Genomic DNA, 26,939 nt, shown 5'->3' on the forward strand with positions numbered 1-26,939 from the left:
TTGTATACTCATCAGAAAGTTTCAGGGAGTTTTTTATTGTATATTACTAGAAATTGGACTTAAATCTGCTGGATACTATGTTATACTGCACCCTCTAGAAGGAGATGTCAATATGTCTTAGTGAATAGATTTCACATTACTGTGGGGGGTATGCAATTTTGCGATTTGGCAGTACACCTGCTAGGATATTCAGAAATGACTAATGATGTGGAAACCTTCGTTGCTTGAATCTTCAACTTTGACTTTGTTAACAGTTGTGATTTGAAGAATTAAGGAATAAAATTTAAAAATACTTGCTTTAAAAGAAATAGTGCTTGCTAAGCTCCCTTTGGGGGGACACACAATGGTTAGGGCTCATGTGTCATCAGTTGCTTTTTAAAAGCCCTGACTCCTTATTTCTAAACTGACAGAATATTGAATAAGTGAAACATCTAGTAAAACGGAAAATGTCTGTCAGAAATATTCCTTCCCCCTGTAGGAGGATGTTTTAAGTGTGAAACTTCTTCTTCAAACATGCTGCATGAAAGCTGCTTAAAAAAGAAAAAGATGAGGTAATATTGCTGTCTATTTTGAACATATTTCAGCCTTTCAGTTCTTGGTATGCTGCTGTCTGTGGGTGAGATCCTGCACTATCTCAGAGAATGATGGTGGAAGGCTGAATATATGCCCATTTATATGCATCTACAGATTTAGTCAGAAGCAACATAGACAGTTATGTAAAATATATCCTGGGGAAAGGTATTATGGTGTAACTCTTCTCATGATGAAATTCCTTAAATAAAAAATTAAAATGTTTAGTTGAATCTTGTTGGTGATAGCGAGCTCTGCACCTCTCTCCATGAACTCCAAAATCCTTTAATCTTTTGCATTTGCTGCAATTGCACCTACTTCAAAGCATTGCTGCAGGCATTGGAAAGGATCCTGGCACTCGGTGGGAATAGGGCGGGGATGTGAAATTCTGTCATCACTTGGAAACTGCAGCCATTTCTGAAGTGCCAGTGTGATCTCTCTTTACAGAAGGGCAGCAGCATTATGCAACTAATTTGGGAATGTAGGGAAATATGTCTGTATTAGCTATAATTTTTTGAAATTTTGGAAAATGTGTTTTTTAAAAAAAAAAACAACACCCCACAACTATTTATACTAAAAAGCACTTAGCAAATAATCTAATGAGAGAGCTGAATATAGCATGGTAATGATAGCTGGACATCTATATGGATAAATGCCATTCTGTCTTGCGGTTCCGAAACCAGCTGTAAGAAGAACAACCCTGGACACAATCCAGCCATTGACATTGTGGGGTCTGGTGGTACCGTAATGTAGCAGAGGGTCTTACGAAAGAGCTGGAGAAGAGGGAGTAAAAGTGTTAATTTGAAAAAGCAGGGCTGTGTTAGTTTTTATACAGAAGGCAGTCAGAATTTTAGCTTTTATTACTTACCTGTCAACTGGTCTTTTAAGAAATAAATTCTTTAGGATGCGTTAGTTTTAGGTGAGCAAAGTCAGTGAGATGGAAGCTGAGGGCAGTGAAGAAGCAGCCAGTCCTGGGCTATGAATATCAGTAGGAAGAGTACGTCAGACTTCCTCCTAACTGCTGGGAAGGGTGATCAAAATTGTAATGAAAATATTTGTTCTCTTTCAAGACTAGTATATTTATACGAATACATAAACAACCATTCACAGGTACCTTGGTTTCATATTGGCTCATATTTGGAAAAAAGTTCAGTCATCATTAGTCATTAATGGCATCTGCTTACACGGAGTTGTGTTTTAGCATATACAGCTGGTGCTTTGACTTACAAAACTGCAAGATACTGTTTTTCATTGAAGGAATTTTATTGTGGAAGAAGCTGTAAGGTTTTTATGGTACTTAGATTGTGTTTTATTTTAAAGGCTGTATTAAGAGCGTTCTACAATTTTCAGAAGAATTAGGCATTATAATGCATTTCAAGATGCCACTGTTGTAAAGAATTACCATTTTTGCAGTATAAAAAGTGACTAAACTGCTCCTAAAAGTGAAATCCAAGTGCACTGTAGTTTTTAGTGTGCTATATGCTTAAGTTATGAATTCACATGGTGCTAGGAACAAAAGGCAACTTCCAAGGTGCTTCCATTGTTGGATAAATCTTTCTCTTCTTGTTTGTGTGGGGTTTTTTTTGTTTTGTTGTTGTTTTGTTTGTGTGTGTGGTTTTTTTTTATAGTCAACAAACTTTGAAATAACCTGCACCACCAATCCCTCGCAGTAAAAGCTGAATCAATTGGAAGGATATCTTTTGTGGATAAGATATTTTAAAATAATGCTCAGACTTCGAAGTTTTGCTGTATTACAGCAACCACTTTTTTTAGCTCTTAGTAGGAGCACTAACTGTCCATCCTCCCAATTAACACATACCCTAATGCTAGGGGAAGAAGATCAATTTCCAAGTTAGAGCTAGGAGAAATGCAGGTCGTAGTGCCCAGAAGCTGTTTTCTTAAATTAGAATAGGACATTCTCTGATTGTAAAAATAATCTATAAATATAAAAATAATTTTCCCTAGAAATTTGCCTCCAATCTTTAATTGCTGTTGGAAAGGAAGGAACTAGACTGCACTTTGATCTGTGCTTAATAAACTTGATCTTGGTTTACACTTCCTTCTGTTATGAAAGATCAAAGGAAGCTTGAAGCTGAGACCTTCTTGGATTTTGCATGTTTAACGTGATGTTATTTTGTTTTTGGTGTTTGGAGACAGTGCTGTTTCCTCAAGGCAATAAGCTCAGAATAGGTAGCTATTATTGAGGCTTTGTGATAACCACTCTGTGTTAATGTTATGGATGCCCAAACAGAATATAATCTGTTCAGTCCGTATGAACACTCTTAACCCAGTTAGTTGGCAAAGATGAAACTGAACACAAAAAAGTAAACAGCAAAAAAAACCAATTTTCATACTGCTTGGTGCTTTGTAAAAGTACATAATCTTTCTCTACAGAAACTCTAAAATCCACAGGCAAACTAATAGTAATCTTGGTCAAAAACTAGTACGTGCTGTACCTAAAAAAGTCATGACACAACATGGCCAATGCTGACATGAATTAATTTATGTATATTACTAGACATGACATCATTCACAAGGAACATATGTTCCTTCTAATTAATCTTGAATAGGACACAACTTCTTACCTGCCCAGGCAAGAACAGATTAAGAATTGTTGTACATCTGTACAATAAGAGGCAGGCTGTCACATTCATTCCAGCTTTCTAGCTTTATGCATAGATGCATTTTACAAGTATCGTAATTGCAATATTAGTGTCGAGTTTTTAATTACATGATTAAAATATCATTTTTATCAGTGTACTTTATTCCACAGACATTCTGCTATGCAGCCATCTGCAACATAACCATGGTTTGTGCATGAATTCTGGAATGAATACGTGGAGGACTCTATAGGTGACAATAAGGATATGGGGGAAAATGTATATAAAAAACTAAATGGACTATCCTCTAGTTTTTAACTGTACTGCTATATGCACAATTTACAATTATTTTAGACTTGCATATCCATAATCAGGATTTGCCCTAAAATTGTATTTTTCTTCTGATGTCTTCTGGATGTTTCACTTTGTCCAGCATGATAAAAGGTAAAAATGAGTTGGTCCAGGATGGCCGGTATGTTAGGTAACTAGAAGAAAAAATTACAATTTTTACCACCTGTTCATCTTTTGGTTGTCCTTTTCTTTTTAATTTCCCAGTTTGCCATATTTTGATAAGAATTGCTTGTTTTCTTTTCTCAAAGCTGCAAAACCTAATTTTATTGGACTGTAAGCAGAATATTGGAACAATCTAAGAAATACCAGTGTTCTAGGTTTTGCTCGTATACACTGTATCAACAAAAGATAGCCTAAGGCAGACTGATTCTGCAAGCTCAGCAATCCTAAACTAGACTAACGTTTGGCTGTGAGACCACCTGGGAATCCTGGGTACTGTAGGCAAAAACCAAGAGGTCAAGATCAAACTCTTGGCAAATATTAGACCACAGATGCTGAATGAGCAGAAAGACTTCATTTGGCAATATCACTGCTGCTGAGCTGACAGATGGGAATAAAAACCCACAAGCAGCCCTTCCCCTTTCCCTCAGTGAAAGCTTTCTGTTGATCTGCGAATGGCTAATCACACCCAGTAAGCAGCACCCTGTAGCTGCCTCTCTTTGGGCTAATGATACTATGCATTTTCTGCCAATGAAAGTGAAAAAGTTTTGAGGAAAGCCAAAAAGATTGCCTTTTGCATTTCTCTCATGAGACGATGTAGGACAGATACTACCAGGAGGCAGATAAGAAGAAGGAAGTGTAGACCTGTGGCTGAAAAGACTGGAACTTGGGTTTTCCAGCCTGATGAGTGGTTTTGAAGCAGAATTGTTCTCAGAAAGGGCTGATAATATTAAAATCTACCGGATTTTAACTGTAAATCTGTAGTAGGAACAAAAAGATAAGTTACCACTGGGAGCCAAATTTTCTGTCTCTATTACTGTCTTAACGTTATGAACGAATACTACATTATGAACGAATAAAGTTTAGCATTGTTAATTATTGTTGTAGTTAGTTTTTCCTGTCCTTCTCCCATTATTTTATGAGTTTCTGTCTGATAAAGTGTATTTTTGACTTGGAAAATAGTGAGGTGTAGCTATTCTATAATTCACTTTTAATGGCATTGTTTGTGGACTTATCAGGAGATTAGTGGCAAGAAAAACAATTATTTTCCAGCTATTTTCCTATAGTTGAGTAGTGTCTCTCCTGTCTTGATACTTTATGACCTCAGAAGATTTATATATTTTTTTTTTTTCCCAGAGGGTCTGGAAGGCAAATATTAAATTTCACTAAGGTCTAATCAGATTTTCATAAAGTTGAGCCAGAAAATGAGGTTGTTTCCCTGTCTCCATTTTTGACAGATTTGCACTTTTTTTTTTTTCTTAAATTACATCTGTCTTCCCTGCTCTGGTGATCACACACTAATAGTCACAAGACTCAGTCTCCTTTTCAAGAAAGAGGAATGCCACACAGAGCAGGCTGCTAAGGAGCTCAGTGCAATAGCAGAGTTTTTGCTTCTGTTCTCCTGAAATTTTTGTAACAGCTTTCCATGTCTGAATTGGAAGAGCGGGACATATGAGTTCTTGGCTGCTGCTACTGATTTTCCTAGTATAGCTATGGTGATGCTCTACAGACATCTCTGAAGAAAAGCAGTGTCATAGGAGAAAGGGAAAGCTGACAGAAGATCTATGTAATGTTTGTAGACTGACCATGGGCAGGTTTGCTGCTGTGAGAGAGTGTTCCAGATCATCGTAAAGTGCAACTCAGGTCAGTTTCTACTGGTTAGTGTAAGGTCTGTGCTTCTGGAGAGCTCAAAGCATGAGTCCAAAGTGTAAGTCTTTCACAGCACCAGTCAGATAATCTTTTGTTCTGCTCTAGGCAGACTGTATTACGTGACTGTGTAGACCACTCATTATTTGATTCCCCATTAGAAGTACTTTTTCAGTTTTCTTCAGTCCTGTTCTTAGCAACTGAGCTAACAGATAAGAAGTGTGAGGTGCTGGCTTCCCCCAGGTCCGTGGCACAACTCCCACTTCCTTCGGGAGAGCTAATTTTGGTGTTCTCTCCTGCTAGTCCTCTGCTTTTTAACTTGTTTTTCTTGGTGTGGTGTTGTTTTTCTGTTTTGTTTTGTTTTGTGTTTTTTTTTTCTTTTCCCCTTCTAAAGGATTTTTCTAATGCAGGTGGAAAAGAAAAGGGGTAGTGGTATGTATTTTCTCAGGGTACTTACTGGGTGAATAAAATGGTTGTTGGAACAAATTATGCGATAAATAACTTATTGGATTGTAGTTAATTACTCTGACAGCTGTTTATCTGCATGGTATTTTGGGTGGATGGATAAAATGGATATGCAACAGAAAAAAGGGCGGGGGCAGAATTTAAAGATAAAACATCTTTCTTTTTTTCAAAGATTCTTCTTGCCCTGCTACTTCATGGAAAAGCAAATCAATTGAGTAACACTGTCAATAAGTCTACAAACATACTGATAAAGACATAATTGTGAAGAGGAAGAATTAAAAGATGTATCTTGTAATGCTGGGGCCAAAAGTCCACCTGTAAGCATTTTGCTAGTGTTCAGTACTGAATTATTTGTCCCCTTGAGATATGAGGGCTAATCTTTGTTTAGGGATTGCACTCATTAAAAAGCAAGAAATATTAGTTTTCCAGGGATGAATCTTCACATCCATATGCTCAGGTGACAAGAGTGTCACCCAGAGGGTTGCCTGTGATAGCTGTCCTGTCCAGGAGAGCTCGGTGCAATGTACCAGACCAAGCAGGCAGAACTGCGGGGAAGGGCAGAAGAGCTGCTGTGATTCTGTGTGCTGTTAATATCTACTCTGCTGTGGGAGCAGCTTGTGCCATTAACTGACCTGCATCTTAATGTTTGTTTCCATCCCCATTCTTCAAATGCTGTAGAATTAAAATTATGAACAAATCAGGCTGGTGAACTTGGCAGATTCTGACTTTATTCATGAAGGCGGATCTAATGTTCCCTGACAAATTGTTCTAGAGAAACTGTCTTGTAAAATACAGTATCCGCCAGTTTCTCAATACCAAACTATATTCCTATTAGGACATAGCGTTAATGAGTCAATAGAAAAGTACAATGCCTGGTGCAGAGTGAATTTGAAATCATTTGCATATTTGATTGTTAACTGAACTAACTATCCTGTGAATGCATTGGCTGCCATCTGTCCATTTACTGACAGCCTTGTCAGAGGTGGTGGGGGAAGTAATCTTGAGAGCTGGCAGTGGTCCAGCCTGCCGCAGGTCTGCTTTCTAGTGTTTTTGTAACAGATGTTGTGCCACATGCCCAGAGCTGCTGCCTGTAAGCTGATGTGTGCTCAAATTTTTAATTTTGGGGGTGCCTGACTGTCTTTGGCACAAGATTTGCATTTATCTTAGCAGACCATTGTGGGGCTGCCTTTATTATAATGATAATCTGATGAAAAAGCTGGAGCCAAAACCTCTAGGCCTCTATCACAAGTCACTTCCGTGGACACTGGATTGGACCCTGACTTGCCAAGTATTAATATTTTCACCTTTTCAATGTAATTCTGTGTATTTTAAAGTATAGCATTTATAAAAGACTTAGTATGGAATTAGGGAGCCCTCAAGTTTGCACTTTGCTTTTGAGGAATTCAGCGGTCCCTGCTTATCCAGGATGCTCAGAAAGATTTTATATACATAGACACCCGGCCTCTTATGCACAAACCAGAAATTGCATTGAGTATGTCCTCCTCTGTTATCTTCCATACAGAACATAATTCCACCATAAGACAGTTGATCCTAAATGAATGTAAATCAACCAGGGTGAGGTGAACCTTTAGGAACTGCTGTGTTTTTCAATTCTGTGATTAAAATCCCTTGCTCCTTCTGTGAAGCTTGGTGGTTGTCAGCAGAGTAGCAGGAGGGAATTATCATCTTCCTGCAGCAACCCCTGCTGCTGCTGATAGGAGAGATTTCTTCTTCTCTTCTTCCTTGCTTTTCATTAACACAAAGCAAAAGGGAAAAAAAATAGGTCAATTAAGCAATGCAACATCATGTATCTCTGTACACTTTCTACATACCATCCATTTCAAGAGGTTTTCTATATAAAACTGATAACATGGTTATCCACAGGATCTTTCTTCCATCCTAGTTTATATTTCCACTTGATTGCTTTGTAGTGGACTGCCTGTATGACTTCTTGGAGGATGAAAAATGGTTTGACTGTGTCTGTTCAGCTGTAAAAGCAACTGCCCATTGATTTGTTGTTGACCGTGTGTGTAAATAAAATATAGCACAAGAGGTGACCTATTTTATGTGCTAGGCATGGGAAACTTTCCAATCTCAGTAATTCATTTATCACCTTCCAATGGGAAACTTATAGGGTGATTCTTCAGCATATGGCTTAACTTGCCTTTGTACATTGGCCAAGCTTCTTTGAGCTTAGAATATTTGGTTCAGAGTCTCTGCTTTTTAAAATATTAATTGAAGGTGTACAAAATTAAAATGTGATAAAAGGCTGTATCTTGATTAGTCTCTGTTCAGTCCAATAAATGCCATTTGTCTGTCAGGGAAATGCATCCCATGTGCAAGGAATGCTGCTGGAGTGTTGTAGAAGTAATATATTTAGAATATCCTGAATTTTGGGAAAGGCCTATCATAATATCTCTAACTAGGATACTGTGACTAGGTAGTTAATCATAATCTAGGACCTCAAACTGAGAAATGCTAGTAGTTCATGCTGTGTATGCAGACATCTGTTACTCAGCAACAATGGCACTCTGTTTCCAGGTGAGTTATTAGCAAATAAAGACAGGTATAATGCCTATGAAATGACCTGGAAGGCTGCAAATGCCTTAGCATATGGAATATAATTCAGAGTAATACAGATGAGTATTCTGGAGTATTTATGGTGATTTAAAAACAAAACAAAACCAACAACAACAACAACAAAAAGAGACTGCTGCCATGTAAAAACAAAACAAAGAATTCAATTTACTGTTCCAACAATGCATGCTTTACAAATGTACATGTTATGGTTTATGAAGGCATTTAGCTGAACAGGGCAACAAATGTTTTGTCCCCTAAAGTAATATACGAGGCAATGCATTTGTCCACTGTTGAAAATGTGTAGTTGCTTTCCTAAAGATTGGAGGTAATCTTACTAAAGCAGAACAAGAAACTGTTACGATATCGAGATACCAGTAAAGAGCAGACAGAAAAACTTCACTTAAGTCAGGTGAAGATACAGCATTTATCTATCCTGTCTGATAAAATACTATACCTTTCTTTAAGTACTAGCATAAGAATAGAGTTAGAACAAGCTGTAGCTATCACAAGCATTTTATTTTCCATACCTTACATAGTTTAAATTATATAAAAGCAAGCGTCTGCACTATTTCTCTAACATATTTAGCAAATACTATAACAGTTGCATCAGGGCAGTTTCTCTGGTTCTTACCTGTTTAATCCAGAGACAGATGTTGACAGTTCTGGTGCGTAACTGCTTGTGCCAGTGCTCCAGGATGCAGCACAACTCTCCGTGTGCTGGGTATGCTTTGGTATAGGTACTGAACCAGATCTGATTAATCATGGTACAAATAGTTTGGAAGACAGGCAATAAAAACAAAGAACTTGAAAGTTCGTATAAATAAGGCTATGTAGAAGCTTTAGCCTTTTATCTCCTGTCTATCCTTCTAATCCTGAAGTCAGGCACTCTCCCTCTCCCTCGCCTTTTTCTCCATTGCTTAGCAACACTCATGGGTGAACTTACTTAAAGAACAGCTTTGTTCCCAGATGTGATTTCAGTAATATTTGCAGGCTCAGTAGTACTGAGATGTGAAAATCAACCCCCTTCCTCCCCACCACCATTAACCTACTTCATTAAATATTCTTTCTTCCTCTCTCCTTCTGCACCCCAGGCATGTTTCAGTTTTTGTCTCCACTGTTTTGATCTAACCAAGAGTGATGTGGAAGGAGGGGGGAGGTTCAAATAAAGCTTTAATTATGGACGACACTCATGCGATATGTGCAACAAAGCTGTGTGTTGAGCATGGAATTTGAGTATAAATGGGGAATAGGTCAAGAAGAGAACTGCTATTTTTCTCCACTCAATTTGATTTTTGAAGTTGGGATTGAATTAATGGTATTTTTCATGCCAACAACTACATACTGAATTGGTATGACCAACTGCGTATTATAATGTAGCCTTGAAAAAATCATTTTAAGTAGGTAGAAGCTACAGTAGCTAATTGCTTCCTACATAGTTTCTCTAATTTCGGCAACACAGTGACATATCAGCACTTCCTAGAAGCGTTCAGTTTGCCAGGCTAATCTGTATCTATATTCAGTCCTATTTCTGGAGGATGATCTGATTTATTCATTCTGTTTCCTTTTCCTTCCCCTGTCTGTTTTTCTGCAGTTTGCTAAACTTTCAGTTCTGGGTGGGTTTTGTGTGTGGTTTCTTCTGCAAACCAGCCAATGTTAATGTAAGTCTCTTTGATCTTGGAGACAAGCTAGATCACTCACAGAGGAGTCTTCTGTTGAAATGGAAACATTTCTATTGAAGTCTCTCAATTTATGTGCAGAATGCTGTTTATATGAAAGACCTATGTAAAAGCTGGTGGTAAGTCTTCAAGAGTTGTATTGCTCCAACAGTGCCATAACCATGTAGCTGATGTCCCACTGAAAACTCCCTGTGTTTTGAAATGGAAGACTTTGTAGTCATAGCAAAACCTTGGAGCTTTTGCCAGGCAGAATGATCTAATATAAAGGCTTTTATATTCAGGTATCTGTCATGGATTTTGAGGTTGACGCTCAGGTGAACTACCTGTCCTGTGAAAGCAGTAATTTTGAGTGGCCTGTTGCTCAGAAGGGGTGAGGTAGGGACTTGTGCTCCCTCAGCTCTAAGAAAATTAATAAAATGAGGCACCTTAAGAGAAGGCAGAGCATATAAAATGCAATGGCAAATCTCTAGCATGTTTTGTAAGATAGTTACAAAGTAGATTCTGGAAAAAGGCTGCAGAATTATTCTTTGATAACTTGGAGGGTTTTAACTTATCTGAATCTAAAATTTATTTGCCTCAGTTTGTCTGGATAGAAACCAAATGAAATTCTGAGTTATTGTGCATCCTCTCACTGGGTCTTGTGTCATGAAGCTTTGCTGAAGGATACTGTCCTTTAAACAAGAGGTTGAATAATGAAGGCCTGCGTATCCCTAAGTGAAGCTATTTATATTATAAGGGAATGTGTGAAAGCTTTTATGACAGGAGTACTGAAGAACTTTGTGATTCCTTATTCTGCCTCCTGTATGCTAGCTAGTGTGTTCCTACTGCTGCACCTTGTTTCTCTACTGAAAATGTGCTGTTCCTTTCGTAATCTTTTGTTGTAGTTATTTAGTTTCTTTACCTCCTTTAGGTGTTTGTTGTTATAAGGAAACAGCAAACAAAGAGGAAAAGAAAAGCAGGACTGGGAAATTAAATGTATTCTTTTGTGTGAGAAAAGCAAGTCACTTCTGTATCATTGATAAGATGTCAATTGATACAAATACATTTTTCAATTCATAGACTGATTGTTTACATGTATACCTGGGAGTTATTTCTGGCTTCTGACAGAGCCCAGAAGGCCAACTGTATCTTGGGCCGCATCAAAAGAAGTGTGTCCAGCAGGTTAAGGGAGGTGATTCCACCCCTCTACTCTGCTTTTGTGAGACCCCACCTGGAGTATTGCATCCAGCTTTGGATGTTCTTAGCACAAGAAGGATGTGGACCTGTTGGAGCAAGTCCAGAGGAGGCCACAAAGATGGCAAGAGCGATGGAGCACCTCCTGTGAGGACAGGCTGAGTTGGGATTGTTTAGCCTGGAGAAGAGAAGTCTTTGGGGAGACCTTATAGTGGCCTTCCACTGGTAGGGAATCCTCCCTGAAGGGAGCCTACAAGAAAAGTGGAGAGGGACTTTTTACATGGGCATGTAGTGATAGGATGAGGGCTAATGGCTTCAAACTGGAAGAGGCTATGTGTAGATTAGATATCAGGAAGACATTTTTCCCTCTGAAGAAGGTGAGGCGCTGGAACAGGTTGCCTAGGGAAGCTGTGGATGCACCATCCCTGGAGGTGTTCAAGACCAGGTTGGATGGGTCTTTGTGTAATCTGGTCAAGTGGGAGGTGTTGCTGCCCATGGCGGGGGGTGTGGAACAAGATGATCTTTAAGATCCCTTCCAACCTAAACCATTCTATGATTTATTTTTTTTAGAGTGTAATTCCACCACGCTTTCCTGTCACTAAATGTGCAATCAGACAGCGGAATGTCTGAATCTCTCTCTTCTCTCATCCCTTTAAGTGAAAGCTCATTTTTCAAGAGTTAATTGAAAACTGGCGAAGCCACTTGCTGGAATGTACTGTTGTCTGAATTTGGTCTAAAGAGCAATGGATAAATAAAAGGGTTGCTCCTATTCTTCTGTTGGAACTGGTTTTCAAAAGATGTTGAACAGTCTTTTGACCACAATGTCCTCAAATCTACCTGGATGACCTTTGGAGTTATGATGTTTGTATAAGAAACTTCATAAAACTAAAGGGAGCTGCTAATTGCTTGGTTACTGTCAGCTACTGATGATGTGAAAGCAAAAATCACTATTATTGTCAGTGATAATTTAAATTTTTTTTAGTATTATTTTCTTTTTTTAGCCAGGAATTATACTATTGGGCTGATATGAATGAAAAATTGATCATTTTTGCAAATATCTAGCCAACAATCACTTGTCATTTGCTTAAAAGCAGATAAAGGGGTTTTTGTGTAATATAGCAGTTTAGCTAAATATTCAATTGAAAAATGTATTGTAACTCACTCTAACTGTCTTTCTAACTTCTTCAAACCGCTTGAACGATTGATCAGTGTGAAACCTGGTCATGGTTTTGCAAGAGGCCATGGAAGGATGGAACCGGTTCTCTATTTTAATAGCCCGGTGTAACAGCAGAAGTTTATAAGATGCTGTATACCGTTAGGTAGGATTAGGCATAGTGGTGGTGATGAGGCTGAAGATAACACGTTTATCTTGTGCTTTTCATGTTCAAAGCACTTTAAAGACAGTATCTAATTAATCTGTACCACAGCCAGATTAAATACTCCAAGTGGTTCTCCTGCTCGGTTGCCATCATTATCAGCACTTTTCAGGTGATGGGATATTCTGCCTTTACTCTTTAAATTCCTGCTGCACTCACTTTGTTGTAATCCTGCTGATTTTGCCGTTCTGGCAGAATGCCTGAAAAATGCTGATTTTATTTAGAAGAAAATTAAGTGCTTGACTTTGAGCATGCATACAGAAAGGTGTGGAAAGCCAGGGCTGGAAAAGTGGAGAAAGCCGAGTCCTGTTGTCTGAGTGTCCTCGAATTGCACTGGAAAATCACTTTTGTTCTTTGTACGAAGGGACTGGATTAAGCAGTTTATAATTGTGAACAAAGATTACACAGCTTTTGGGGGAGGATCCCAAACACCTAGGCTGCAAATTATGCTTGTTATACTAGGTGTTTCCAAAACATCTCTTCTTTCAATCTCAGAGTGCCATTGCTGCTGTCAGTATTTGAGAGGTACTGTGTCCACCCCCACCCCGTGTTCCACATTGTATTTTGTTTTTTTGGGTTTTTTTTGTTGTTTTTTTTGTTTTGTTTTTTTTGTCTATAAAAAAAAAATCTGTAAATTTGAAAACTGGTGGGAAGAAATCAAAGACATGGGTCTGTTTGGCCTATTTTTTCCTCCAGAGAAGGTACTATGCATCTGGAACTTAAGTTGTGGAGTTCTAGCACAGGGTGCTGTCATGTTGTTCACTTTCCAACTCTCACTCTTGCAACTTGGTATTTTTTGTACCTTGTCTTTGTCTCTGTTCTTGGACTTTAAGGGTGAAAACTGTTGACACTCCTGTGGAGCTGAGGGCAGATGGGGGATTTGGATGGAGCACAGACTCAAGTGTTGTTCTGATAGAAGTGGTGTGTAATAACTGTGCAAAGCAGATTTGCTGTAGCAGACATCAGCCTTTGGGCTGCACACGCACAAGTGTCCTGTGTGACACGTGAAATATGTTACCTTGGTTTTGCAGGCAGTTCTAGACAAAAGGTAGGCAACGACACTGGTCTTTCCTTGTTCCTGTGTTTTAAAACTGAGTGTGATGTGGGAAAAGCTTCAGTAAATTGTTTCTGTTATTAACTGTGCTGCGGTATTTCAAAACTTTTAAACCCTTTTATAACGCAGCTTTTGCATCTTGCTTGAATAACTGTGCTTGGCGACTGGGTCATTTCCCATTCTAACCAGCTGCCTCCTGTGCCCAGTTCCGGGCAGGCTGGAATGATGTGCTGGGAGCCTCAGTGGAGCCCTCCTGTGGCTAGTTCAGTAGGTGCACCTTCTCAGGAGTGGGCTAAGGAGGTAGGACACCCTGGGCCAAATTTTGAGATTGCACCCTATTAGTGTTATAAAGGCAGTGCCAAATCTTGATCGTTTCCCAGCTAAGTTAGTACACTTGGTGTGGATAAATTCGGCTTCTGTGTGTGTGCTCTGCTCATGCTCCTGTGCTGTTTAACCTGCTCCTTCTATTTCGAAGGAAGAGGATAGAGGTGAATGACTAACAATCCACTCAACAATTTGTGCTCCAATCATGCAAGTTCATAGGCACTTGCCAAACTTTATTTGCAAACAGTTGTATTTATCCGATTCTGCAAACTAGCTTTTTGTGTCTAAGAGATTTTAAAAATTGGGGCTTGGAGGGATGATCTTGTTCTATTGCAATATATGGTTTTGTCAGACTTCATTCAGTCAGGAGTGAACCTTAAACAGGTATGACTTTTTTTTCCTAACATGGCTGCTTTAATAAGGGCATATTGTCTCATCAATTTTTAAGATAAACTCCCTATAGAAATCAAATAAGGGTTCTGCTGAAAAAATCAATTGTACAGTATGAGCCATAGTTACTGCATGTCTTGCAAGATTGAACTGCTCTCTTTGTAATTTGGCCTCTTCCCTTCCTTCCCCTCGCCTTTTTTTTTAAAAAAAAAAAAAACAAAAAACCAAAAACAAACAAAAAACAAAAACCAAAACAACAAAACAAAGCAAAGCATGTGCAGTCTCTTTGGAGCACATATTTAGGCATGCCATCTGATGGCTGAAACTGCTTCATTTCCTTTGGTTGTGGAGGATAAGTTAACTCCACATGAAGCTTTACCTCCTGCAGACAACAGAATAGTATGTGAAATATTTACCATTTTAATTGTGTGAGGCTTCATTGAAAATCTTATTTTCCTTGCTATATGTCATTTAGAGAGGCAGCGCTGAACTATTGCTGAAAATGGGAGCCCTGACAGACAGGGAGTATGGCACTTGTTTAACAAAGAACAGCATGCAGGCTCCACATAACATAATGCTTAAGGCTATATAATTCCATTTTCTTCTGTAGATTTTGTTTCACTGCTTTAGTGTCTGAAACATGCAAGCTTTTAGTATTCAAGGGAAAAAAATCAAAGCGTGCCTAATGCAATGTCATGTGCAGAATAGTTTAGGCTTTTCATAATAGATGTTTACTTTTTTAAGCTAAATGTGATATACAAAGAATATAGAACTCTTTAAACAAACAAAATAACCAAACCCCAAATCAAGACAAACCTCAAAACAAGCCCCTCTCAGTTTTCATGTTCTGTTATCACTGTTCATACAAGAAAATATGTATGGTTTTAAGTATTCCTGTTTTTTTCTTAAGATTTCTGATCCAGAGGGAAATTACTGTTCCACGCAGAACATACTATTAGTTCAATAGATGATGCTTTTCGTGACACAGTGAAAGAAATGTGTCCTCCAGGCAAAACCATTATTTTTTTCTTAATCACCATATTGGGAAAATTTGACTCTTTCACATGGGTGAAAACCAGCTTCTCATGGCAGGTTTCTCATACTCCCCTCTTGCATTTAGTCAGGAAAACAAATCTGACAGGAACATAAGATATTTACTGTTTGTGTAAATTAAATTTTTCATTGCTTCCACTAATGGCTTATATCAGTTGTCTCAAGAGCATTCACCCATGTGAAAAACTACAATAGCTCAAATATCTGAAAACGTAGATTTGGAGGGCTCTTTTCCTTGCTATTTCCCTTGCTCTCCCCTCCAATCCTATGACCCATCCCTCAATCTATGATTATATTTTCATTCTTTGCAGGGGCTATAGCATACTACAGTATGTGTTTTAGGTAAATAACCTTGATTACGTTGAGCATGAATTAACACACAGCTTCTTTAGCCCTGATCAAAAATATTTCTGGAGCTCTCCTTTACTTTTTTTCTGGGTTTTATGTTGCAATTATAAACTTTAGCACTGTCTGGAAGCAGAAATACCAAAATCCTAAAAGAATATTCTTAGTATTTCTCACTTGGATGGAAAGCTTAGAGTGGGGTTGAGAGACTTTGACAGGTGCTATATTCACCCCAGATTTTCAGATTCATGTAGTTTTATATAAATTTCAAATAGAATCCTTTGTGAATTGAACCTGAAGCTCTTCTGCAATTCAGCCATCATCACTAATTCTTTCTCCTATTTTGACATGCTTATAATTCATTTTGTATCATGTATGCTTTGTAAGTGCAAGTCTCTTAACTCATTTTGACTAGGTAGAAATTACAAGGTAAAAATAAACTTTACCTGTGTTCCAGCAAGAATAATGATGCAGCATTTATGAATGAGAACGTCAGTGTATATCCATCACTAATAGGAATTTTCTTCAGTGGTTACCTGTGCATAGCTGTAGACTAAACAAAATTATATATATGATCCAGAGCTAAGGTAGAAATGTGCTGGTAAATACTCAAAGCTCAAAAGAGCTATTGTACAGTGTTTTGATGGCAGGTTGGGCTAACTTGCTTTGTGTTGAGACTTCAAAATTGCTTTTTTCCTCCTTTCCTGGGGAAGTTTGGATGTCAATAACTTCTCATTATGTTCCTTTCTAGTCAAATAACATGAAACATACTTTTTTCCTGCTGTAGGTAATCTTTGAGGCTAACTATATGAAAATCCAGTGGCATAGGGAAAAAGAACAATTTTATTTCTGTGTTTAAAAAAAAATAGTAAAAACCACCCCAATTACATTCTTTATGACTTTGCTTAAACTAAGAAGAATCAAACATTCAGTTAAACTGGAAACTTCAAGCAGTGTGTGAGGTGTGGCTTGTGTGAGAGCATGTAAAAATGCTCATCTCTTTATTATCTAAAAGAATAAGGAAATGTCCACTGCTGGTTTTCTTGTATGGTAAGAGAATGTACAGAGAGCACCAAGGAATGTTTCATGATTCCCTGAAAAGGAAAGACCTTAGTTGCAGTCCATGCAGTAAAATCCTTGTTAGCATAGACCAAACATAACAAAGTCTGTCGTTCTAAACAGTTTAGTAGTTTACAAGAGCCCCAGTACCTATCAGTGCACACTTTCACCTGCTTTCCCCCTGAGCTGGTGGCAACTTGCACAAATACTGTCACATTCATTTGTGCTGAGGGAATGAATCATTAGAGCTGTGGGCACAGAGGGAAAGCTGAGGACACTGTCTTCCACATGTGCTCCCTCCCTTTCTGGCTGAGCATGTGCCCAGGAGGTTGAGATGTGCTGCCTGGTGTTCAGGATGCCCGTGTTGTGCCAAAAACTGATAAAGGTGCCCAAAGAACCCATGTGAGGTTTTATTTTATTTATTTACAAAAGTGAAGGTCAGCTTCAGGGAACATCTAAATTACCTCAAATATTTAAAAAAAAAAATGTTTTGTGTGAAATAAGACATAGCATAAAAACTTTCTTTCAGGTCTTTGTGGGGTACATGCTAGTTTCAGATTGATGTCTACTGCTGTTGTCATGTGGGAACTATGCCCAAGTAAGATCCATAGACTGGGACTGCTAGTACAGCTTCTATGAGGCATTTTTAGTGCTATATAATGAGAATTTTGACTTTAGTTTTCATAACTATTGTAAGTTTTGAATACAATAAGTAATTTAACCAACATGAGAGGAAAGAGGTTGTTGGGCAGGGGGAGACCTTGTATCTCTGTGGTCTTAATACCAAACATAACCAGGATGTTCAAGGGATCTTGTGATGAAGAGTGTCTCTTGTATTAATTTATCAGTCATTTTTTCCCCTTATCCCAAGAAACACTTATCTCTTAGAACAAAAACAAACAAACAAAAGTCCCAATTCCTCTGTAGCCTTTTGAGTCATGTTCTTTGTGCCTCTGTGGTAATGTAACTATATGACATGATGGGGCTCTCACACCATGTACTAGGCACTTATTCCTGGAGTAAGTTTATGGAAAGTTCTTCAAATTACCACGTTACCATTCATTCCTAGTGTGTCAGGCTATGGTTACAGTGGTAGCATAAAAAGAAATCAAAGCCAAAATAGTGGTACTTTGAAATGGGAACTAAGTGCAGATTTGAAGTGTTATTCTGTTGAAAGAAAATTAATTGGTAGCTTCACACTCTGGTCACCAGTGTAGTTCAGTAACTTACTTTCACCCTGGTCAGTGTCTGTATTTCAATCTTGGCTTTGCAAATGATTCTGGGGTTACTGCTACTTTTGTTAATCTTTGCTACCGTGAAACTATATATATTGGTGCTTTGGAGTGATATTTAAATGCTTCGGTTGATAAAAATATTTTTGTAGTAAAGTCTGAGTCTATACTAAGGCCTTGGAAATACTGGATCCCATACCTTGGAAATAGCAGATTTTGTTTTGGAGCAACTGAAGAGGCAAAATATGTGTTATAGTCCATGGAGGCTGAAGGTCTTGGGACTTCTGAAAACTAGGCGGCTCCTTTTATATTTATGTCTTTAAGAGACTAGTCGTAGGTGCTTAAGTTCAAAAAGCACATGTGAAATTTTTCATACAAGTGATCTCTGTGTGAAAAGATCACAAAAAATAAAGGATATGAGATGCAGTGATGCCATGAATGGAGATAGCATTGTTACTAATAAAATCCAAACAAGTATCTTGGCAAAGCAACTTTGGGTAGGAAAAGTTGGCAGCACTGAAAAAGATGTAAAGAGTCTTTGGGCAATATGGTTAGAGGTGGAATGTCTTTGGAAGCACATCAGGCTAATAAAGCATTCATTATAAATCTGGAGGGAATATAGCATTTTATAGGAAACTATCTTGCTTATTTGGAGGATGAGGAATGAGAAACAACAGGAGAGGAAATGAGACTCAAGAAAAAGTGTCTGTAGAATTGAAAGAAATTAATCCAAAGAGTTTTAATAATTGATTTAAAAAATTTAAAAATCTTTTTTTAAGTTCTCTAAAATTCTGTCTTCTCCTACTGCTTAGTATTTTTCCTGCTTTGTTTGAAATAGTTTCTTTGAATGCTATGAACGTTTTGTATGCAGGAACCAGCAAGCTTAAGAGATTTCCAGAACGACTGGAAGTAATCTTACAGTGGTAATATAAATATCTGTGTTATATGAGGTGCTGTTATCAGCTGACATGGGTGAAGAGGTTCACACTGAGTAGCGTGTAGGAATGAATCCTAGTTCCTTGGCTTTCCAGAACCTATCAGAGTATAAACTCTGTAGTTATGTATTAATAACTGTACAGCATCCCTACTGTCCAGTGATGAGATGATTTGATTTGTGATTGACGTGAGTTGTAACAGTGATAACTGTAATAGGAGCTCAGAAGAGTTTATGCATATATGTATACACTTCAAACATGGAAATTGAAGAATAATTATTGTAACACTTTGGAAACAGAAGAGAGCTCCATATAACATTAATGCACATGTTTCAGTAAGATGTGTAAAACATCTGCAATTATGAATGAATGGACTTGCTATTCTACCCGGTACTGAACAGAAAGTTAAAATAAATCTTTAAGACACTTCTATCATTTCCTTTTTCATCAAGAATTTACATCTGGAATCCTCATGGAATCTTTCAGAATACTCAGCAATGTAAAATGATCTGCCTGACTAATACAACTCTTACATTGCGTTGGTTATGGCTTTCTTATGGTTTAATTGTTGTAGCCCCTGTAATGTTAGCCACTGGAATGGGGAGATACTGATCTCTGTCAGATGACAGATATTAACTTTTTGTTAACCCGGATCCTTATCTTGTGAAGAAGGTCCTTTCTTCTAAAGAAATGAGTAGTCTTGCATCCATGCTGCTGTTATCAGCGACCTCAAATTGAAATCTTTTATTTGCCCCTTCTTTTTAGTTAACAAATTATATGAATTTATAGCTTTTCATATTAAATACTCCTGAAAAAAACATGAAGGTGTTGTTTTAAAGACCTGCTACATTTTCATCTTGAAATACTGTTTAACTTTGAGCCAAATGGATAATCCTGAAATAGCTTCCCCTGCTTCCTGTCAGACACATGCTTTCATTCTGCAGAAAGCAGCAGGAGGCCTTCTGCTTGTTTGGAGTACTGCTCATAAATATAAAATTGGACTGGACACTGCAGTTTTGGAGTGAAGGATGAATGTTAATAGATCACACACAAATTGGTCTCTGTTGCTTCCAGAGCCCATTGCATGAGGTCTACCAGTTGCCAGGCAAAAGAGTTGTATTGTGGTATAAGGCTGACTCTTTCAGCAATTTAGATGTTTCATGCAAGTGTAGTACTAAGAAAGGAAAGTTTCCAGAGTGCTTGATGACAAATTGGTGGGTAGGCTCTTCCAGAGGACTGGAGAGGTTATCTCAAGACTTAAGACTGCAGTGCTTATTTGTCCAGTACTTTGTATTTGAGAATTTCAGCAAGGGTTTGAATTATTACTTTGTGTTGCTGAATCTAGTATAGTTTATAAAGCATGAATTTTCTCAGTACTGAGACTTGTGATACGCTCCAAGGTCAGCACAGTCTAACTACAGCATTAGTTGTATGTAAGAATAACTGACCCTTTGGTCTCATGGTGGAGGACTAACTAGTCATACATGTAACTTCATACTACTTGTATACTTTTCAGTGTTAAAACATGAATTATATTTTGCAACATGGGAAATGTGAATTCTGTTCTCGGAGGAGCAGAAGCAAGCACAGAAAGATGTGAAAAGATTTGTCTTAGGTCAGAGGGTAAGTGCAGCAGAGTAGAGGGCTTCAAACATCAGATTTCCTGTCACTGTTTACTTACTCAGTTTTGGTTACTAGCCCATCTGGGGATTAGATGAGAATTTCTTCCAAGTTAGCTTGATTTTTAGTTGTGTAAATTGATTTTTAGTTGTGTAAATGTAGCTTGAAATAGACTTGGATTTATCAGGGAGATTATGGAGACATTAGTCCTGTCTGGTGTGCTACATGAGGTCCTGATTTTAGGAAGAAATATGGTGATGCAGCTTCCTAGACCTTCCTGCCTCAGGATACCCACTGTGGCTTCTGCCATCTGGGGAAGAATCTTTTTTCTTTAACTTTAGGCTCTCTGTGTATTTCCTGTCCAGCCCTGGAAATCCACCCTGAAAAACCACCCAGCTGTAAGGGAATTGAACTGGGTGTATGGCTATAGTGTATGAAAACTGATGTATTAGCCACTATTATTGAGGCATTTATTTTATCTATTTGCAGCCGTTAAGCTTTCTGTTAACAACAGTGACCTGAACAAGAATGTCACTTATTTGATACTGTGTCCCAGACTAGTATTTCAAAAGCTATGATGCTACTGTGTCTGTGCCACCACTGAACTTTTATCAACCTGAGTAAAAACTGTTTCAAGGTACTGTTTGTATAGCTCTGAAATCTCATTCTCTGTGGTTTTTTTTTTTGTTTTTTTTTTTTTTTTTTTTTTTTTTTTTTTTTGGGTGTGTGCTAGCTCTGCTTTAGTATCAGGTAAAATGCAGTTTCTGTATGCAGACTTGTCAGGGTTTGAACTCTGGGCACTTATTTATTTAAGCTTGTATTATGGAAGTCAGGCTAGAAGACCATGGATTGAAGACAAATTGCAATTTCTGTTGTTCCTTAGTTCTAGGAACTCTGTGCGGTGAGCTTCATGGAACAGATCATACAAGTCTACTAAGTCATTGTTAGTGCTCATAACAGAGCATAATAAATGTTTTTCCCTTCCTTTTCTCAGAGAAAACAAGAAAACTGCCTCGTCTGAGAGTGAAACAGAAGGTGAAAATAGTGGCATGTACAGATGTAGGTGAAAAGCTTCTGTGATATCCCAATCATAAAGAGAGGTGTGTAAGGGAAAATCTGCTTTAAATGCTAAAGATTTGAAAAGAAGAAAGAAAAATATTGGAATAACTTTGTTATTTTATAGTTAGCCTACCTTCTTGATTGTGTCAAAGAAATAACCTTAGACCTAGATGAATTCAAAAGGACTGCAAATCAAACTGCACATATTAACAAAGTCTCCCTGGTGGAAACGCATCTCCAGAGAAAAGCACTACTTGGAGAATCTTCACCCTTTAACATGATAAAAAAGATAATTAGGAAGGGTTTCCAATTGAAATAAGATGACATGTGGAACAGTGGTCTTGCAGTGAGAAATTAAAGTCCTGTGAGAGAAGTGTGCCCAAAGTTCACACTTTAATGAGAATTTTTCTGACACTTGAGAAAGACGTTCCCCACTTCCAGATTCCACAGCAGAGCTCTGATCAAACAGGACTGAGACGGGGCCTGTCCTGAAGGAACAGTACATGTAGATCAGATTAGGTTGCTCATTCAGAAGAGCTCTTGAATTATCTCAATATACATTAAGTGCTTGCAAAGCCTTTCTGATTTAGGTAAGAGGCCCTTATTTAGGGTAATATACCTAATGAATGATGCAATAAACACATTGATGTCAAATATAAATTCATCATAAACACAGATGAATAGTTACTTTGTTTTCTTAAGAAGCAACTCATTTAACCTGTTTATGCCTATGTAAAACTCAGTGGAAAGTCTTTAAAAAACAAAACATGATTGGAATTACTTTCTTTTATGTGGTTTGGGTATGTCTGAGATCTGATATGCTCGTTGAGTTAAAGATACACCCAGACTGATTTTCCTGAGTTTGCTCCTGCGGTGTATTTTTAATGTTGTTTTATCTAAACAGGCCTAAAGCATGACAAGGGTTGGCATTCCTTACTATTTTTAAATAATTATTTTAATTTTAATAACCGCTTTCCTTTACAACTGCAATATACAATATCAAAGACAATGTGGTTTAGAACCTGAAAATGGACTTACACACATTGTCACTATGTTATTAAACTGTTTTGTCTTATGCCCTTCAAATGTACTTGTCTTTCTACATAGCATTTTGCTGAGATGTGTGGATTTTAAGCTTCATGATAACCTAGAGATTTTGGTGATCTTGCCTTTTGTGACAAATGTTTAATGTGTGTGAGAGAGAGAAAGTTTCTTCCAAAAGTGTGGCATCAGTTCAAAGATGAATAGTTCTATGGATGAAAGATCTTTTGGGATAATTGAATTTTGTGGTAGTTCAAAATAAATTATGCAACAATTTGTAGAAAAAGGAGAGAACTATTTATGCAGGTCTGTCTGAAAGAACAGTAAGAGCAGCAAAACCTGTATGTCTGAACTTGCTGAATTTCAGCAGAAAAAAAGCATTCACCAAAGGTTTGACCTAGAGTCTGCTAATTCAGTTAAAGATTTCTGATAATCAAAATCTCTACCAGATGGTGAACACTGAGGAAAGGTAAAGGCAGCAACTGTGACTGGAGGCCAGATTTGTGGTCCCAGATGCTGAAACTGAGGATTGATCCAGCCTGTTTGCTGACACAGGTTAGATGAGTCTGTACAGCTGCCTGTAACCACAACAGCCACAGAAAGTGTGTGTTTTGGAGGAATTCTTTGGCTTAGTTTGGAACCTTTTATAGGGCAGAGAAACAAGAATCAAAACTAAGTAATGCAGGCTGCATTGATGGATTGATGCGCTTTAACGGAACTTCAGGGTCATTCAAATTCACTTGTCAGTTTAAACTAAAAATCGTTCTTCAGCCTCTTAGATAACACTGCGTACCTGTAAGATAGGCCTCATATGAGAATTGTGCATTTTTCCAACAGTTAAGTACTAAAATTTAAACTCACATCTAAGTTCTACCTTGGAACTCAACTGAATTTTGTTTGAAGGCCTACTTTCGTCCACCTCCATTTCATCCAAATCCTTACGCTGAACCAAGTGTCTCCTACAATGAGATAAGGGGGAGAGACTCAGGTGAAATTTGGGCCTGGTTGGGTCTGAGCCTAAGACAAAACAAGAAAACTGTTTTCCTAAAGGCAAGTCTAGCTTGCACTAGCTTGTGTTAGTGTCATGGCTGAGATTTCTGAAGTGTTTGCAACATTTAAGCAGAGGAGGGGAGGAAAGGTGTATAGTAGAAAGTGGTCTGAGTGGATTGTCAAGACCTGGTTAGATGTGTCTTGATCTGAGTGACCGTTTTGTCCCCACAAGGCTTATAAATGCAACAAATGGACTTGGAAATTATATTACTTTATAATGTAGCTTCCCAGCTGGAAAGGGGGAGTCTCAAAGAAGCCCTTTATGAGAAAAAACAAACCCCATTTTAATGTATGTACAATCCAGTCAAAATTATTCCATGAGAATGCCATTTAGGTCTTAAGCACAGGTATTGGACTAGAATACATTTGTTATGAAACAAACACAGGCTTAGCCTGTTTCTCTTTTCCTTATTTGTAACAGGTGTATTATGAAAGATTTCCTTGTATATTTTTTTTCTGTTCTATTCATTTTAGTAACTGTGGCACCAGAGGTCAACAGGTAATTTTAGAGCACTGTGCTGTCTATGAATGAGATGGGTATCTATTCTGGTTTCAGTGAGGCAGAAAAGGCGCTGTATTTGTTGGCAAATAAGCAATGTTTATGCATCTACCTGTCACCCATACAGACCTGGAAAAATAATAAAACATGACTAGCTAAAGATCATGTAATATTCAGTGATTCTGTACTAGATTAGTTTGTGATTGTCACAGTCTTCCAGTTTTTTTTCTTTATATATGACTGAAGGCTTTTTTTTTTTCTCTGAATAATGAATCTGCACTCAACTTCAAGCAGTTGTCAGGGCTTCTGGGGAAGCTTTATAATGTGTCTGGGAGCTTTTACTACTTCACTGGACACAAGGAACTGGTAACTTGCCTGATGTTAAAATAGTCTCTGCTTGTGTTATCCAAAATACATTCCTTGGGCAAGGAGAGAAAACGTAGGGGGAGAATGTTTTACATCTTAATGTACTTCCAGTGCACTTGTGTTAATACAATACAGAGCAGAGAAACAGGGAAATCCAGTTTACTGAGCTGGTGTCAGTGGAAGGCCAAACTCCCTTCCTGTGCTTCACTTTTCAAGAAGGTACAAATTATCCTTTTAAAACTTCAGGTTTTATTCAGGTTTCGTTCCTCAGAAGAGGAATGATTTAACTTCAAATGTTAAATAATAGTATTGACTTTTCCAGTACCTTAATTCTGCCTTACACAGGTGAGCATAAAATGGATATTGGCCTGAGTAGTCTGGAAAAAGAATTACAGGAGGCCAAATGGGCTGAGCTGAATGTGTTCTCTGATTATTTTGTTTGCTTGTTTGTTTTTCTGGATAAGTTTTTCCTCCTCCGGTTACAGAGGGCTCACAAAATAGCTGCTGCTTTTCACTGAAATTTTTCACAGGTGTATAGCTGCCACTTTCTTCTTTGCAAAACAATATGTAGGAGAAAAATGGATCCTTGCTTTCCTTTAACATTTGTTGTGCTAAATATTAGTATGCTATGTGCAACATTAGCAGGCTCCAGCCTAAATATGGAGGTGGTGACCACCTCAAGTGGCTGTGCAGAACCACTGTACCATGAGCTGTTTGTGTGGTGTAACAAACGTCTTCATCGTTAGTCCTCTTCTGAATATGATGCAGGGATTCCTTTAGTGGAGTAAAGGTGAGGGGCAGAGACTGAAATAAGGAAAGAATAGGCAGAGTAAGGAAGAGAGCTATATTGAACTAGCATGCTACCATAGAAATTCTTAAGTAACATAATTCTAAATATCCCTGAATTCTCCTTTCAAGTTTTTTTTCCTTATCTGTGGTGTTTGTTTTTTTTTTTTTAAATCTGAGGACCATTCATTGTATTCCAGGTCCTGAAGAAGGAGAGTCATATATTTCTTTTTTTCTTGTTTTATTCTTATTCCTTGGTACAACATCAGGGATAGCTATAAAAGACAAAACTTCTCCAGAATGGTTGCTGATGCTTACTGGGAAGATTCAGTACTGAAAGTGGAGACTCAAATTGCAGGAAAAACCTGGAAAGTCCTTCTGTCATAGTTCTTGAAACCTGTTCTGCATCTTGACTTATCACCTTGCCCTGTACTGTGAGGCAGAAATAAACTGTACAGTTCTTTGGTAAGGCATAATTTCCTCATATCCTTTCCTGATCTTTTTTGAACTGAAATGGTGAAAAGCCATGAGAAGGGGCTTGAAAACACAAAGGAAGTAAAACAAGTAATGATAAGATTGATGCAGCTGAAACCTACTGAATAATACAGCAGAATCCTTGAAATCTTTTCACAGGTGACTTACAAGTTAGGGTCAAGAAATGCTTTGTATAAATGATTTAGTCATACTCTTAGGAAATTTTGAATGCCCTCATCTTGTTGTCATTGGACTCTATGAAACTTACTGTGTAGAGTATCAAAGAAAAATAACTTCATTCTGGAGTGTTTTTAAAATCTCCATTAAAAGAGACTAACAAACTGTAGCAAAATAATCTGTATTCCAAACATGCCCAAACAATGGCTTAGCATTCTGACTATTCAATAAGTTGTCTTTTTAATAGTTATTATGTTCGGTATCAATGGCTGACAACTGCTGTCACCCCATCGAATTGTGCTAAATCCTACTAAACAAGACACCCTTGTGATAAAGCTTCACTTGTAATCATTTTTTGGCAAGCACATCTTACAATTGTTATTATTCTAACTGCTCACACTCGCGTACAGCATGAGGTGCCAATGTTTTCAGTTCCAAACATTAAAGATGTGGTGATAGAGAAGGCGAACCCTTATTAATTCTGAGAGATTTGCTTAATTGGGACACAATGTGAAGATTCTCAACAATAATAACAGATGATGGGGAATAAATAGGCACGGCAGGAGAGAGGCAGTTTCTAGTGTGAATTTCCTTTTGCTTCTGTTTAATTGCATTACATACTGTGGGAAGTATCTGGAGTATGCATTTTCTAGTTAATTTTTCTTGACTGCATCCATCTAGCTACTGCTCCTGGACATTTTAATGTTTGATAATACTCTATTTGCATATGACTACACATCTATAGCTGTCATTAGAACCAATTTACACACATGATTTGCTTCTTGGAGTGTCAACGTCTGAATTTTATCTAGAGACAGGAATAGGGTCAGGAAAGTTTAATTGATTGTATAATGCAATTGAAAAGGCTGGCAGGGATC

The 26,939-nt window shown here is 37.8% G+C and overlaps 1 long non-coding RNA gene across 2 annotated transcripts; it reads right to left on the reverse strand.

Annotated features, from left to right (window-relative positions):
* Positions 1–4,768: 4,768 nt before the first annotated feature.
* LOC106889359 lies at positions 4,769–9,437 on the reverse strand. 2 transcript variants are annotated; one of them, XR_001412298.1, is made up of 2 exons: positions 9,004–9,437; positions 4,769–7,534 (listed from the first exon to the last, which is right to left on the reverse strand). It is a non-coding gene; the product is annotated as an uncharacterized LOC106889359 (long non-coding RNA). The 2 variants fall into 2 exon arrangements; XR_001412299.1 differs by having other exon boundaries at positions 4,769–7,538.
* Between the last annotated feature and the right edge of the window lie 17,502 nt (positions 9,438–26,939).

The sequence above is a fragment of the Calidris pugnax genome, unplaced genomic scaffold (genome assembly GCF_001431845.1).
Source record: "Calidris pugnax isolate Ruff unplaced genomic scaffold, ASM143184v1 scaffold70, whole genome shotgun sequence".
NCBI lineage: Eukaryota > Metazoa > Chordata > Aves > Charadriiformes > Scolopacidae > Calidris > Calidris pugnax.